Source organism: Danio rerio, chromosome 23 (genome assembly GCF_052040795.2).
Source record: "Danio rerio strain M-AB ecotype USA chromosome 23, GRCz13ab, whole genome shotgun sequence".
Classification (NCBI taxonomy): domain Eukaryota; kingdom Metazoa; phylum Chordata; class Actinopteri; order Cypriniformes; family Danionidae; genus Danio; species Danio rerio.
In genome coordinates, this window is record NC_141043.1 from 14,166,598 (window position 1) to 14,180,937 (window position 14,340).

Consider the following 14,340-nt stretch of genomic DNA (forward strand, 5'->3'; position numbering starts at 1 on the left):
AAGCAGTAATGCAAACTCAGTCATAGACATAGATTTTCACTTGCAACTTGCTTTAACATGTTTAACAATGCATGAAATATTGTCTAAAACAAAAAGAATGATGCATTTTAGTAGCTGTATCTGGTTTTATCACATTCGGAATTGAACGTTGAAAATGAGCTTTTCAGAGCCAGCAGAGGTCAAAATAAGCAGTAATGCAAACTCAGTCAGAGACATAGATTTTCACTTGCAACTTGCTTTAACATGTTTAACAATGCATGAAATGTTGTCTAAAACAAAAAGAAAATGCTTTTTAGTGGCTGGATCTGGTTTTATCACATTCTGAATTGAACGTTGAAAATGAGCTTTTCAGAGCCAGCAGAGGTCAAAATAAGCAGTAATGCAAACTCAGTCATAGACATAGATTTTCACTTGCAACTTGCTTTAACATGTTTAACAATGCATGAAATATTGTCTAAAACAAAAAGAATGATGCATTTTAGTAGCTGGATCTGGTTTTATCACATTCTGAATTGAACGTTGAAAATGAGCTTTTCAGAGCCAGCAGAGGTCAAAATAAGCAGTAATGCAAACTCAGTCATATACATAGATTTTCACTTGCAACTTGCTTTAACATGTTTAACAATGCATGAAATGTTGTCTAAAACAAAAAGAATGATGCATTTTAGTAGCTGGATCTGGTTTTATAACATTCTGAATTGAACGATGCAAATGAGCTTTTCAGAGCCAGCAGAGGTCAGAATAAGCAGTAATGCAAACTCAGTCATAGACATAGATTTCCACTTGCAACTTGCTTTAACATGTTTAACAGTGCATGAAATGTTGTCTAAAACAAAAAGAATGATGCTTTTTTGTGGCTGGATCTGGTTTTATCACATTCTGAATTGAACGTTGAAAATGAGTTGTTCTCAGCCAGCAGAGGTCAAAATAAGCAGTAATGCAAACTCAGTCAGAGACATAGATTTTCACTTGCAACTTGCTTTAACATGTTTAACAGTGCATGAAATGTTGTCTAAAACAAAAAGAAAATGCTTTTTAGTGGCTGGATCTGGTTTTATCACATTCTGAATTGAACGTTGAAAATGAGCTTTTCAGAGCCAGCAGAGGTCAAAATAAGCAGTAATGCAAACTCAGTCATAGACATAGATTTTCACTTGCAACTTGCTTTAACATGTTTAACAATGCATGAAATATTGTCTAAAACAAAAAGAATGATGCATTTTAGTAGCTGTATCTGGTTTTATCACATTCGGAATTGAACGTTGAAAATGAGCTTTTCAGAGCCAGCAGAGGTCAAAATAAGCAGTAATGCAAACTCAGTCATAGACATAGATTTTCACTTGCAACTTGCTTTAACATGTTTAACAGTGCATGAAATGTTGTCTAAAACAAAAAGTTTGATGCATTTTAGTAGCTGGATCTGGTTTTATCACATTCTGAATTGAACGTTGAAAATGAGCTTTTCAGAGCCAGCAGAGGTCAAAATAAGCAGTAATGCAAACTCAGTCATATACATAGATTTTCACTTGCAACTTGCTTTAACATGTTTAACAGTGCATGAAATGTTGTCTAAAACAAAAAGTTTGATGCATTTTAGTAGCTGGATCTGGTTTTATCACATTCTGAATTGAACGTTGAAAATGAGCTTTTCAGAGCCAGCAGAGGTCAAAATAAGCAGTAATGCAAACTCAGTCATAGACATAGATTTTCACTTGCAACTTTCTTAAACATATTTAACAGTGCATGAATTGTTGTCTAAAACAAAAAGAAAATGCCTTTTAGTGGCTGGATATGGTTTTATCACATTCTGAATTGAACGTTGAAAATGAGCTTTTCAGAGCCAGCAGAGGTCAAAATAAGCAGTAATGCAAACTCAGTCATATACATAGATTTTCACTTGCAACTTGCTTTAACATGTTTAACAGTGCATGAAATGTTGTCTAAAACAAAAAGTTTGATGCATTTTAGTAGGTGGATCTGGTTTTATCACATTCTAAATTGAATGTTGAAAATGAGCTGTTCTCAGCCAGCAGAGGTCAAAATAAGCAGTAATGCAAACTCAGTCAGAGACATAGATTTTCACTTGCAACTTGCTTTAACATGTTTAACAGTGCATGAAATGTTGTCTAAAACAAAAAGAATGATGCATTTTAGTAGCTGGATCTGGTTTTATCACATTCTGAATTGAACGTTGAAAATGAGCTTTTCAGAGCCAGCAGAGGTCAAAATAAGCAGTAATGCAAACTCAGTCATAGACATAGATTTTCACTTGCAACTTGCTTTAACATGTTTAACAATGCATGAAATATTGTCTAAAACAAAAAGAATGATGCATTTTAGTAGCTGGATCTGGTTTTATCACATTCTGAATTGAACGTTGAAAATGAGCTTTTCAGAGCCAGCAGAGGTCAAAATAAGCAGTAATGCAAACTCAGTCAGACATAGATTTTCACTTGCAACTTTCTTAAACATATTTAACAGTGCATGAATTGTTGTCTAAAACAAAAAGAAAATGCCTTTTAGTGGCTGGATCTGGTTTTATCACATTCTGAATTGAACGTTGAAAATGAGCTTTTCAGAGCCAGCAGAGGTCAAAATAAGCAGTAATGCAAACTCAGTCATAGACATAGATTTTCACTTGCAACTTGCTTTAACATGTTTAACAGTGCATGAAATGTTGTCTAAAACAAAAAGTTTGATGCATTTTAGTAGCTGGATCTGGTTTTATCACATTCTAAATTGAATGTTGAAAATGAGCTGTTCTCAGCCAGCAGAGGTCAAAATAAGCAGTAATGCAAACTCAGTCAGAGACATAGATTTTCACTTGCAACTTGCTTTAACATGTTTAACAGTGCATGAAATGTTGTCTAAAACAAAAAGAATGATGCATTTTAGTAGCTGGATCTGGTTTTATCACATTCTGAATTGAACGTTGAAAATGAGCTTTTCAGAGCCAGCAGAGGTCAAAATAAGCAGTAATGCAAACTCAGTCAGAGACATAGAATTTCACTTGCAACTTGCTTTGACATGTTTAACCGTGCATGAAATGTTGTCTAAAACAAAAAGTATGATGCATTTTTGTGGCTGGATCTGGTTTTATCACATTCTGAATTGAACGTTGAAAATGAGCTGTTCTCAGCCAGCAGAGGTCAAAATAAGCAGTAATGCAAACTCAGTCAGAGACATAGATTTTCACTTTCAACTTTCTTAAACATATTTAACAGTGCATGAAATGTTGTCTAAAACAAAAAGAAAATGCTTTTTAGTGGCTGGATCTGGTTTTATCACATTCTGAATTGAACGTTGAAAATGAGCTTTTCAGAGCCAGCAGAGGTCAAAATAAGCAGTAATGCAAACTCAGTCATAGACAAAGATTTTCACTTGCAACTTGCTTTAACATGTTTAACAGTGCATGAAATGTTGTCTAAAACAAAAAGAATGATGCATTTCAGTGGCTGGATCTGGTTTTATTACATTCTGAATTGAACGTTGAAAATGAGCTTTTCAGAGCCAGCAGAGGTCAAAATAAGCAGTAATGCAAACTCAGTCAGAGACATAGATTTTCACTTGCAAATTTCTTAAACATATTTAACAGTGCATGAAATGTTGTCTAAAACAAAAAGAATGATGCATTTTAGTGGCTGGATCTGGTTTTATCACATTCTGAATTGAACATTGAAAATGAGCTGTTCTCAGCCAGCAGAGGTCAAAATAAGCAGTAATGCAAACTCAGTCAGAGACATAGATTTTCACTTGCACCTTTCTTAAACATATTTAACAGTGCATGAAATGTTGTCTAAAACAAAAAGAAAATGCTTTTTAGTGGCTGGATCTGGTTTTATCACATTCTGAATTGAACGTTGAAAATGAGCTTTTCAGATCCAGCAGAGGTCAAAATAAGCAGTAATGCAAACTCAGTCAGAGACATAGATTTTCACTTGCAACTTGCTTTAACATGTTTAACAGTGCATGAAATGTTGTCTAAAACAAAAAGAATGATGCATTTTTGTGGCTGGATCTGGTTTTATCACATTCTGAATTGTTTTTTAAAATGAGCTGTTCTCAGCCAGCAGAGGTCAAAATAAGCAGTAATGCAAACTCAGTCATAGACAAAGATTTTCACTTGCAACTTGCTTTAACATGTTTAACAGTGCATAAAATGTTGTCTAAAACAAAAAGAATGATGTATTTTAGTAGCTGGATCTGGTTTTATCACATTCTGCATTGGACGTTGAAAATTAGCTTTACTCAGCCAGCAGAGGTCAAAATAAGCAGTAATGCAAACTCAGTCATAGACATAGATTTTCACTTGCAATTTTCTTAAACATATTTAACAGTTTATGAAATGTTGTCTAAAACAAAAAGAAAATGCTTTTTAGTGGCTGCATCTGGTTTTATCACATTCTGAATTGAACGTTGAAAATGAGCTTTTCAGAGCCAGCAGAGGTCAAAATAAGCAGTAATGCAAACTCAGTCAGAGACATAGATTTTCACTTGCAAATTTCTTAAACATATTTAACAGTGCATGAAATGTTGTCTAAAACAAAAAGAATGATGCATTTTAGTGGCTGGATCTGGTTTTATCACATTCTGAATTGAACGTTGAAAATGAGCTGTTCTCAGCCAGCAGAGGTCAAAATAAGCAGTAATGCAAACTCAGTCAGAGACATAGATTTTCACTTGCACCTTTCTTAAACATATTTAACAGTGCATGAAATGTTGTCTAAAACAAAAAGAAAATGCTTTTTAGTGGCTGGATCTGGTTTTATCACATTCTGAATTGAACGTTGAAAATGAGCTTTTCAGAGCCAGCAGAGGTCAAAATAAGCAGTAATGCAAACTCAGTCATAGACATAGATTTTCACTTGCAACTTGCTTTAACATGTTTAACAGTGCATGAAATGTTGTCTAAAACAAAAAGAATAATGTATTTTAGTAGCTGGATCTGGTTTTATCACATTCTGCATTGAACGTTGAAAATGAGCTTTTCAGAGCCAGCAGAGGTCAAAATAAGCAGTAATGCAAACTCAGTCAGACATAGATTTTCACTTGCAACTTTCTTAAACATATTTAACAGTGCATGAATTGTTGTCTAAAACAAAAAGAAAATGCCTTTTAGTGGCTGGATCTGGTTTTATCACATTCTGAATTGAACGTTGAAAATGAGCTTTTCAGAGCCAGCAGAGGTCAAAATAAGCAGTAATGCAAACTCAGTCATAGACATAGATTTTCACTTGCAACTTGCTTTAACATGTTTAACAGTGCATGAAATGTTGTCTAAAACAAAAAGTTTGATGCATTTTAGTAGCTGGATCTGGTTTTATCACATTCTGAATTGAACGTTGAAAATGAGCTTTTCAGAGCCAGCAGAGGTCAAAATAAGCAGTAATGCAAACTCAGTCATATACATAGATTTTCACTTGCAACTTGCTTTAACATGTTTAACAGTGCATGAAATGTTGTCTAAAACAAAAAGTTTGATGCATTTTAGTAGCTGGATCTGGTTTTATCACATTCTGAATTGAACGTTGAAAATGAGTTTTTCAGAGCCAGCAGAGGTCAAAATAAGCAGTAATGCAAACTCAGTCATAGACATAGATTTTCACTTGCAACTTGCTTTAACATGTTTAACAATGCATGAAATATTGTCTAAAACAAAAAGAATGATGCATTTTAGTAGCTGGATCTGGTTTTATCACATTCTGAATTGAACGTTGAAAATGAGCTTTTCAGAGCCAGCAGAGGTCAAAATAAGCAGTAATGCAAACTCAGTCATATACATAGATTTTCACTTGCAACTTGCTTTAACATGTTTAACAATGCATGAAATGTTGTCTAAAACAAAAAGAATGATGCATTTTAGTAGCTGGATCTGGTTTTATAACATTCTGAATTGAACGATGCAAATGAGCTTTTCAGAGCCAGCAGAGGTCAGAATAAGCAGTAATGCAAACTCAGTCATAGACATAGATTTCCACTTGCAACTTGCTTTAACATGTTTAACAGTGCATGAAATGTTGTCTAAAACAAAAAGAATGATGCTTTTTTGTGGCTGGATCTGGTTTTATCACATTCTGAATTGAACGTTGAAAATGAGTTGTTCTCAGCCAGCAGAGGTCAAAATAAGCAGTAATGCAAACTCAGTCAGAGACATAGATTTTCACTTGCAACTTGCTTTAACATGTTTAACAGTGCATGAAATGTTGTCTAAAACAAAAAGAAAATGCTTTTTAGTGGCTGGATCTGGTTTTATCACATTCTGAATTGAACGTTGAAAATGAGCTTTTCAGAGCCAGCAGAGGTCAAAATAAGCAGTAATGCAAACTCAGTCATAGACATAGATTTTCACTTGCAACTTGCTTTAACATGTTTAACAATGCATGAAATATTGTCTAAAACAAAAAGAATGATGCATTTTAGTAGCTGTATCTGGTTTTATCACATTCGGAATTGAACGTTGAAAATGAGCTTTTCAGAGCCAGCAGAGGTCAAAATAAGCAGTAATGCAAACTCAGTCAGAGACATAGATTTTCACTTGCAACTTGCTTTAACATGTTTAACAATGCATGAAATGTTGTCTAAAACAAAAAGAAAATGCTTTTTAGTGGCTGGATCTGGTTTTATCACATTCTGAATTGAACGTTGAAAATGAGCTTTTCAGAGCCAGCAGAGGTCAAAATAAGCAGTAATGCAAACTCAGTCATAGACATAGATTTTCACTTGCAACTTGCTTTAACATGTTTAACAATGCATGAAATATTGTCTAAAACAAAAAGAATGATGCATTTTAGTAGCTGGATCTGGTTTTATCACATTCTGAATTGAACGTTGAAAATGAGCTTTTCAGAGCCAGCAGAGGTCAAAATAAGCAGTAATGCAAACTCAGTCATATACATAGATTTTCACTTGCAACTTGCTTTAACATGTTTAACAATGCATGAAATGTTGTCTAAAACAAAAAGAATGATGCATTTTAGTAGCTGGATCTGGTTTTATAACATTCTGAATTGAACGATGCAAATGAGCTTTTCAGAGCCAGCAGAGGTCAGAATAAGCAGTAATGCAAACTCAGTCATAGACATAGATTTCCACTTGCAACTTGCTTTAACATGTTTAACAGTGCATGAAATGTTGTCTAAAACAAAAAGAATGATGCTTTTTTGTGGCTGGATCTGGTTTTATCACATTCTGAATTGAACGTTGAAAATGAGTTGTTCTCAGCCAGCAGAGGTCAAAATAAGCAGTAATGCAAACTCAGTCAGAGACATAGATTTTCACTTGCAACTTGCTTTAACATGTTTAACAGTGCATGAAATGTTGTCTAAAACAAAAAGAAAATGCTTTTTAGTGGCTGGATCTGGTTTTATCACATTCTGAATTGAACGTTGAAAATGAGCTTTTCAGAGCCAGCAGAGGTCAAAATAAGCAGTAATGCAAACTCAGTCATAGACATAGATTTTCACTTGCAACTTGCTTTAACATGTTTAACAATGCATGAAATATTGTCTAAAACAAAAAGAATGATGCATTTTAGTAGCTGTATCTGGTTTTATCACATTCGGAATTGAACGTTGAAAATGAGCTTTTCAGAGCCAGCAGAGGTCAAAATAAGCAGTAATGCAAACTCAGTCATAGACATAGATTTTCACTTGCAACTTGCTTTAACATGTTTAACAGTGCATGAAATGTTGTCTAAAACAAAAAGTTTGATGCATTTTAGTAGCTGGATCTGGTTTTATCACATTCTGAATTGAACGTTGAAAATGAGCTTTTCAGAGCCAGCAGAGGTCAAAATAAGCAGTAATGCAAACTCAGTCATATACATAGATTTTCACTTGCAACTTGCTTTAACATGTTTAACAGTGCATGAAATGTTGTCTAAAACAAAAAGTTTGATGCATTTTAGTAGCTGGATCTGGTTTTATCACATTCTGAATTGAACGTTGAAAATGAGCTTTTCAGAGCCAGCAGAGGTCAAAATAAGCAGTAATGCAAACTCAGTCATAGACATAGATTTTCACTTGCAACTTTCTTAAACATATTTAACAGTGCATGAATTGTTGTCTAAAACAAAAAGAAAATGCCTTTTAGTGGCTGGATATGGTTTTATCACATTCTGAATTGAACGTTGAAAATGAGCTTTTCAGAGCCAGCAGAGGTCAAAATAAGCAGTAATGCAAACTCAGTCATATACATAGATTTTCACTTGCAACTTGCTTTAACATGTTTAACAGTGCATGAAATGTTGTCTAAAACAAAAAGTTTGATGCATTTTAGTAGGTGGATCTGGTTTTATCACATTCTAAATTGAATGTTGAAAATGAGCTGTTCTCAGCCAGCAGAGGTCAAAATAAGCAGTAATGCAAACTCAGTCAGAGACATAGATTTTCACTTGCAACTTGCTTTAACATGTTTAACAGTGCATGAAATGTTGTCTAAAACAAAAAGAATGATGCATTTTAGTAGCTGGATCTGGTTTTATCACATTCTGAATTGAACGTTGAAAATGAGCTTTTCAGAGCCAGCAGAGGTCAAAATAAGCAGTAATGCAAACTCAGTCATAGACATAGATTTTCACTTGCAACTTGCTTTAACATGTTTAACAATGCATGAAATATTGTCTAAAACAAAAAGAATGATGCATTTTAGTAGCTGGATCTGGTTTTATCACATTCTGAATTGAACGTTGAAAATGAGCTTTTCAGAGCCAGCAGAGGTCAAAATAAGCAGTAATGCAAACTCAGTCAGACATAGATTTTCACTTGCAACTTTCTTAAACATATTTAACAGAGCATGAATTGTTGTCTAAAACAAAAAGAAAATGCCTTTTAGTGGCTGGATCTGGTTTTATCACATTCTGAATTGAACGTTGAAAATGAGCTTTTCAGAGCCAGCAGAGGTCAAAATAAGCAGTAATGCAAACTCAGTCATAGACATAGATTTTCACTTGCAACTTGCTTTAACATGTTTAACAGTGCATGAAATGTTGTCTAAAACAAAAAGTTTGATGCATTTTAGTAGCTGGATCTGGTTTTATCACATTCTAAATTGAATGTTGAAAATGAGCTGTTCTCAGCCAGCAGAGGTCAAAATAAGCAGTAATGCAAACTCAGTCAGAGACATAGATTTTCACTTGCAACTTGCTTTAACATGTTTAACAGTGCATGAAATGTTGTCTAAAACAAAAAGAATGATGCATTTTAGTAGCTGGATCTGGTTTTATCACATTCTGAATTGAACGTTGAAAATGAGCTTTTCAGAGCCAGCAGAGGTCAAAATAAGCAGTAATGCAAACTCAGTCAGAGACATAGAATTTCACTTGCAACTTGCTTTGACATGTTTAACCGTGCATGAAATGTTGTCTAAAACAAAAAGTATGATGCATTTTTGTGGCTGGATCTGGTTTTATCACATTCTGAATTGAACGTTGAAAATGAGCTGTTCTCAGCCAGCAGAGGTCAAAATAAGCAGTAATGCAAACTCAGTCAGAGACATAGATTTTCACTTTCAACTTTCTTAAACATATTTAACAGTGCATGAAATGTTGTCTAAAACAAAAAGAAAATGCTTTTTAGTGGCTGGATCTGGTTTTATCACATTCTGAATTGAACGTTGAAAATGAGCTTTTCAGAGCCAGCAGAGGTCAAAATAAGCAGTAATGCAAACTCAGTCATAGACAAAGATTTTCACTTGCAACTTGCTTTAACATGTTTAACAGTGCATGAAATGTTGTCTAAAACAAAAAGAATGATGCATTTCAGTGGCTGGATCTGGTTTTATTACATTCTGAATTGAACGTTGAAAATGAGCTTTTCAGAGCCAGCAGAGGTCAAAATAAGCAGTAATGCAAACTCAGTCAGAGACATAGATTTTCACTTGCAAATTTCTTAAACATATTTAACAGTGCATGAAATGTTGTCTAAAACAAAAAGAATGATGCATTTTAGTGGCTGGATCTGGTTTTATCACATTCTGAATTGAACATTGAAAATGAGCTGTTCTCAGCCAGCAGAGGTCAAAATAAGCAGTAATGCAAACTCAGTCAGAGACATAGATTTTCACTTGCACCTTTCTTAAACATATTTAACAGTGCATGAAATGTTGTCTAAAACAAAAAGAAAATGCTTTTTAGTGGCTGGATCTGGTTTTATCACATTCTGAATTGAACGTTGAAAATGAGCTTTTCAGATCCAGCAGAGGTCAAAATAAGCAGTAATGCAAACTCAGTCAGAGACATAGATTTTCACTTGCAACTTGCTTTAACATGTTTAACAGTGCATGAAATGTTGTCTAAAACAAAAAGAATGATGCATTTTTGTGGCTGGATCTGGTTTTATCACATTCTGAATTGTTTTTTAAAATGAGCTGTTCTCAGCCAGCAGAGGTCAAAATAAGCAGTAATGCAAACTCAGTCATAGACAAAGATTTTCACTTGCAACTTGCTTTAACATGTTTAACAGTGCATAAAATGTTGTCTAAAACAAAAAGAATGATGTATTTTAGTAGCTGGATCTGGTTTTATCACATTCTGCATTGGACGTTGAAAATTAGCTTTACTCAGCCAGCAGAGGTCAAAATAAGCAGTAATGCAAACTCAGTCATAGACATAGATTTTCACTTGCAATTTTCTTAAACATATTTAACAGTTTATGAAATGTTGTCTAAAACAAAAAGAAAATGCTTTTTAGTGGCTGCATCTGGTTTTATCACATTCTGAATTGAACGTTGAAAATGAGCTTTTCAGAGCCAGCAGAGGTCAAAATAAGCAGTAATGCAAACTCAGTCAGAGACATAGATTTTCACTTGCAAATTTCTTAAACATATTTAACAGTGCATGAAATGTTGTCTAAAACAAAAAGAATGATGCATTTTAGTGGCTGGATCTGGTTTTATCACATTCTGAATTGAACGTTGAAAATGAGCTGTTCTCAGCCAGCAGAGGTCAAAATAAGCAGTAATGCAAACTCAGTCAGAGACATAGATTTTCACTTGCACCTTTCTTAAACATATTTAACAGTGCATGAAATGTTGTCTAAAACAAAAAGAAAATGCTTTTTAGTGGCTGGATCTGGTTTTATCACATTCTGAATTGAACGTTGAAAATGAGCTTTTCAGAGCCAGCAGAGGTCAAAATAAGCAGTAATGCAAACTCAGTCATAGACATAGATTTTCACTTGCAACTTGCTTTAACATGTTTAACAGTGCATGAAATGTTGTCTAAAACAAAAAGAATAATGTATTTTAGTAGCTGGATCTGGTTTTATCACATTCTGCATTGAACGTTGAAAATGAGCTTTTCAGAGCCAGCAGAGGTCAAAATAAGCAGTAATGAAAACTCAGTCATAGACATAGATTTTCACTTGCAACTTGCTTTAACATGTTTAACAGTGCATGAAATGTTGTCTAAAACAAAAAGTTTGATGCATTTTAGTAGCTGGATCTGGTTTTATCACATTCTGAATTGAACGTTGAAAATGAGCTTTTCAGAGCCAGCAGAGGTCAAAATAAGCAGTTATGCAAACTCAGTCATAGACATAGATTTTCACTTGCAACTTGCTTTAACATGTTTAACAGTGCATGAAATGTTGTCTAAAACAAAAAGTTTGATGCATTTTAGTAGCTGGATCTGGTTTTATCACATTCTGAATTGAACGTTGAAAATGAGCTTTTCAGAGCCAGCAGAGGTCAAAATAAGCAGTTATGCAAACTCAGTCATAGACATAGATTTCCACTTGCAACTTGCTTTAACATGTTTAACAGTGCATGAAATGTTGTCTAAAACAAAAAGAATGATGCATTTTAGTAGCTGTATCTGGTTTTATCACATTCGGAATTGAACGTTGAAAATGAGCTTTTCAGAGCCAGCAGAGGTCAAAATAAGCAGTAATGCAAACTCAGTCAGAGACATAGATTTTCACTTGCAACTTGCTTTAACATGTTTAACAATGCATGAAATGTTGTCTAAAACAAAAAGAAAATGCTTTTTAGTGGCTGGATGTGGTTTTATCACATTCTGAATTGAACGTTGAAAATGAGCTTTTCAGAGCCAGCAGAGGTCAAAATAAGCAGTAATGCAAACTCAGTCATAGACATAGATTTTCACTTGCAACTTGCTTTAACATGTTTAACAATGCATGAAATATTGTCTAAAACAAAAAGAATGATGCATTTTAGTAGCTGGATCTGGTTTTATCACATTCTGAATTGAACGTTGAAAATGAGCTTTTCAGAGCCAGCAGAGGTCAAAATAAGCAGTAATGCAAACTCAGTCATATACATAGATTTTCACTTGCAACTTGCTTTAACATGTTTAACAATGCATGAAATGTTGTCTAAAACAAAAAGAATGATGCATTTTAGTAGCTGGATCTGGTTTTATAACATTCTGAATTGAACGATGCAAATGAGCTTTTCAGAGCCAGCAGAGGTCAGAATAAGCAGTAATGCAAACTCAGTCATAGACATAGATTTCCACTTGCAACTTGCTTTAACATGTTTAACAGTGCATGAAATGTTGTCTAAAACAAAAAGAATGATGCTTTTTTGTGGCTGGATCTGGTTTTATCACATTCTGAATTGAACGTTGAAAATGAGTTGTTCTCAGCCAGCAGAGGTCAAAATAAGCAGTAATGCAAACTCAGTCAGAGACATAGATTTTCACTTGCAACTTGCTTTAACATGTTTAACAGTGCATGAAATGTTGTCTAAAACAAAAAGAAAATGCTTTTTAGTGGCTGGATCTGGTTTTATCACATTCTGAATTGAACGTTGAAAATGAGCTTTTCAGAGCCAGCAGAGGTCAAAATAAGCAGTAATGCAAACTCAGTCATAGACATAGATTTTCACTTGCAACTTGCTTTAACATGTTTAACAATGCATGAAATATTGTCTAAAACAAAAAGAATGATGCATTTTAGTAGCTGTATCTGGTTTTATCACATTCGGAATTGAACGTTGAAAATGAGCTTTTCAGAGCCAGCAGAGGTCAAAATAAGCAGTAATGCAAACTCAGTCATAGACATAGATTTTCACTTGCAACTTGCTTTAACATGTTTAACAGTGCATGAAATGTTGTCTAAAACAAAAAGTTTGATGCATTTTAGTAGCTGGATCTGGTTTTATCACATTCTGAATTGAACGTTGAAAATGAGCTTTTCAGAGCCAGCAGAGGTCAAAATAAGCAGTAATGCAAACTCAGTCATATACATAGATTTTCACTTGCAACTTGCTTTAACATGTTTAACAGTGCATGAAATGTTGTCTAAAACAAAAAGTTTGATGCATTTTAGTAGCTGGATCTGGTTTTATCACATTCTGAATTGAACGTTGAAAATGAGCTTTTCAGAGCCAGCAGAGGTCAAAATAAGCAGTAATGCAAACTCAGTCATAGACATAGATTTTCACTTGCAACTTTCTTAAACATATTTAACAGTGCATGAATTGTTGTCTAAAACAAAAAGAAAATGCCTTTTAGTGGCTGGATATGGTTTTATCACATTCTGAATTGAACGTTGAAAATGAGCTTTTCAGAGCCAGCAGAGGTCAAAATAAGCAGTAATGCAAACTCAGTCATATACATAGATTTTCACTTGCAACTTGCTTTAACATGTTTAACAGTGCATGAAATGTTGTCTAAAACAAAAAGTTTGATGCATTTTAGTAGGTGGATCTGGTTTTATCACATTCTAAATTGAATGTTGAAAATGAGCTGTTCTCAGCCAGCAGAGGTCAAAATAAGCAGTAATGCAAACTCAGTCAGAGACATAGATTTTCACTTGCAACTTGCTTTAACATGTTTAACAGTGCATGAAATGTTGTCTAAAACAAAAAGAATGATGCATTTTAGTAGCTGGATCTGGTTTTATCACATTCTGAATTGAACGTTGAAAATGAGCTTTTCAGAGCCAGCAGAGGTCAAAATAAGCAGTAATGCAAACTCAGTCATAGACATAGATTTTCACTTGCAACTTGCTTTAACATGTTTAACAATGCATGAAATATTGTCTAAAACAAAAAGAATGATGCATTTTAGTAGCTGGATCTGGTTTTATCACATTCTGAATTGAACGTTGAAAATGAGCTTTTCAGAGCCAGCAGAGGTCAAAATAAGCAGTAATGCAAACTCAGTCAGACATAGATTTTCACTTGCAACTTTCTTAAACATATTTAACAGTGCATGAATTGTTGTCTAAAACAAAAAGAAAATGCCTTTTAGTGGCTGGATCTGGTTTTATCACATTCTGAATTGAACGTTGAAAATGAGCTTTTCAGAGCCAGCAGAGGTCAAAATAAGCAGTAATGCAAACTCAGTCATAGACATAGATTTTCACTTGCAACTTG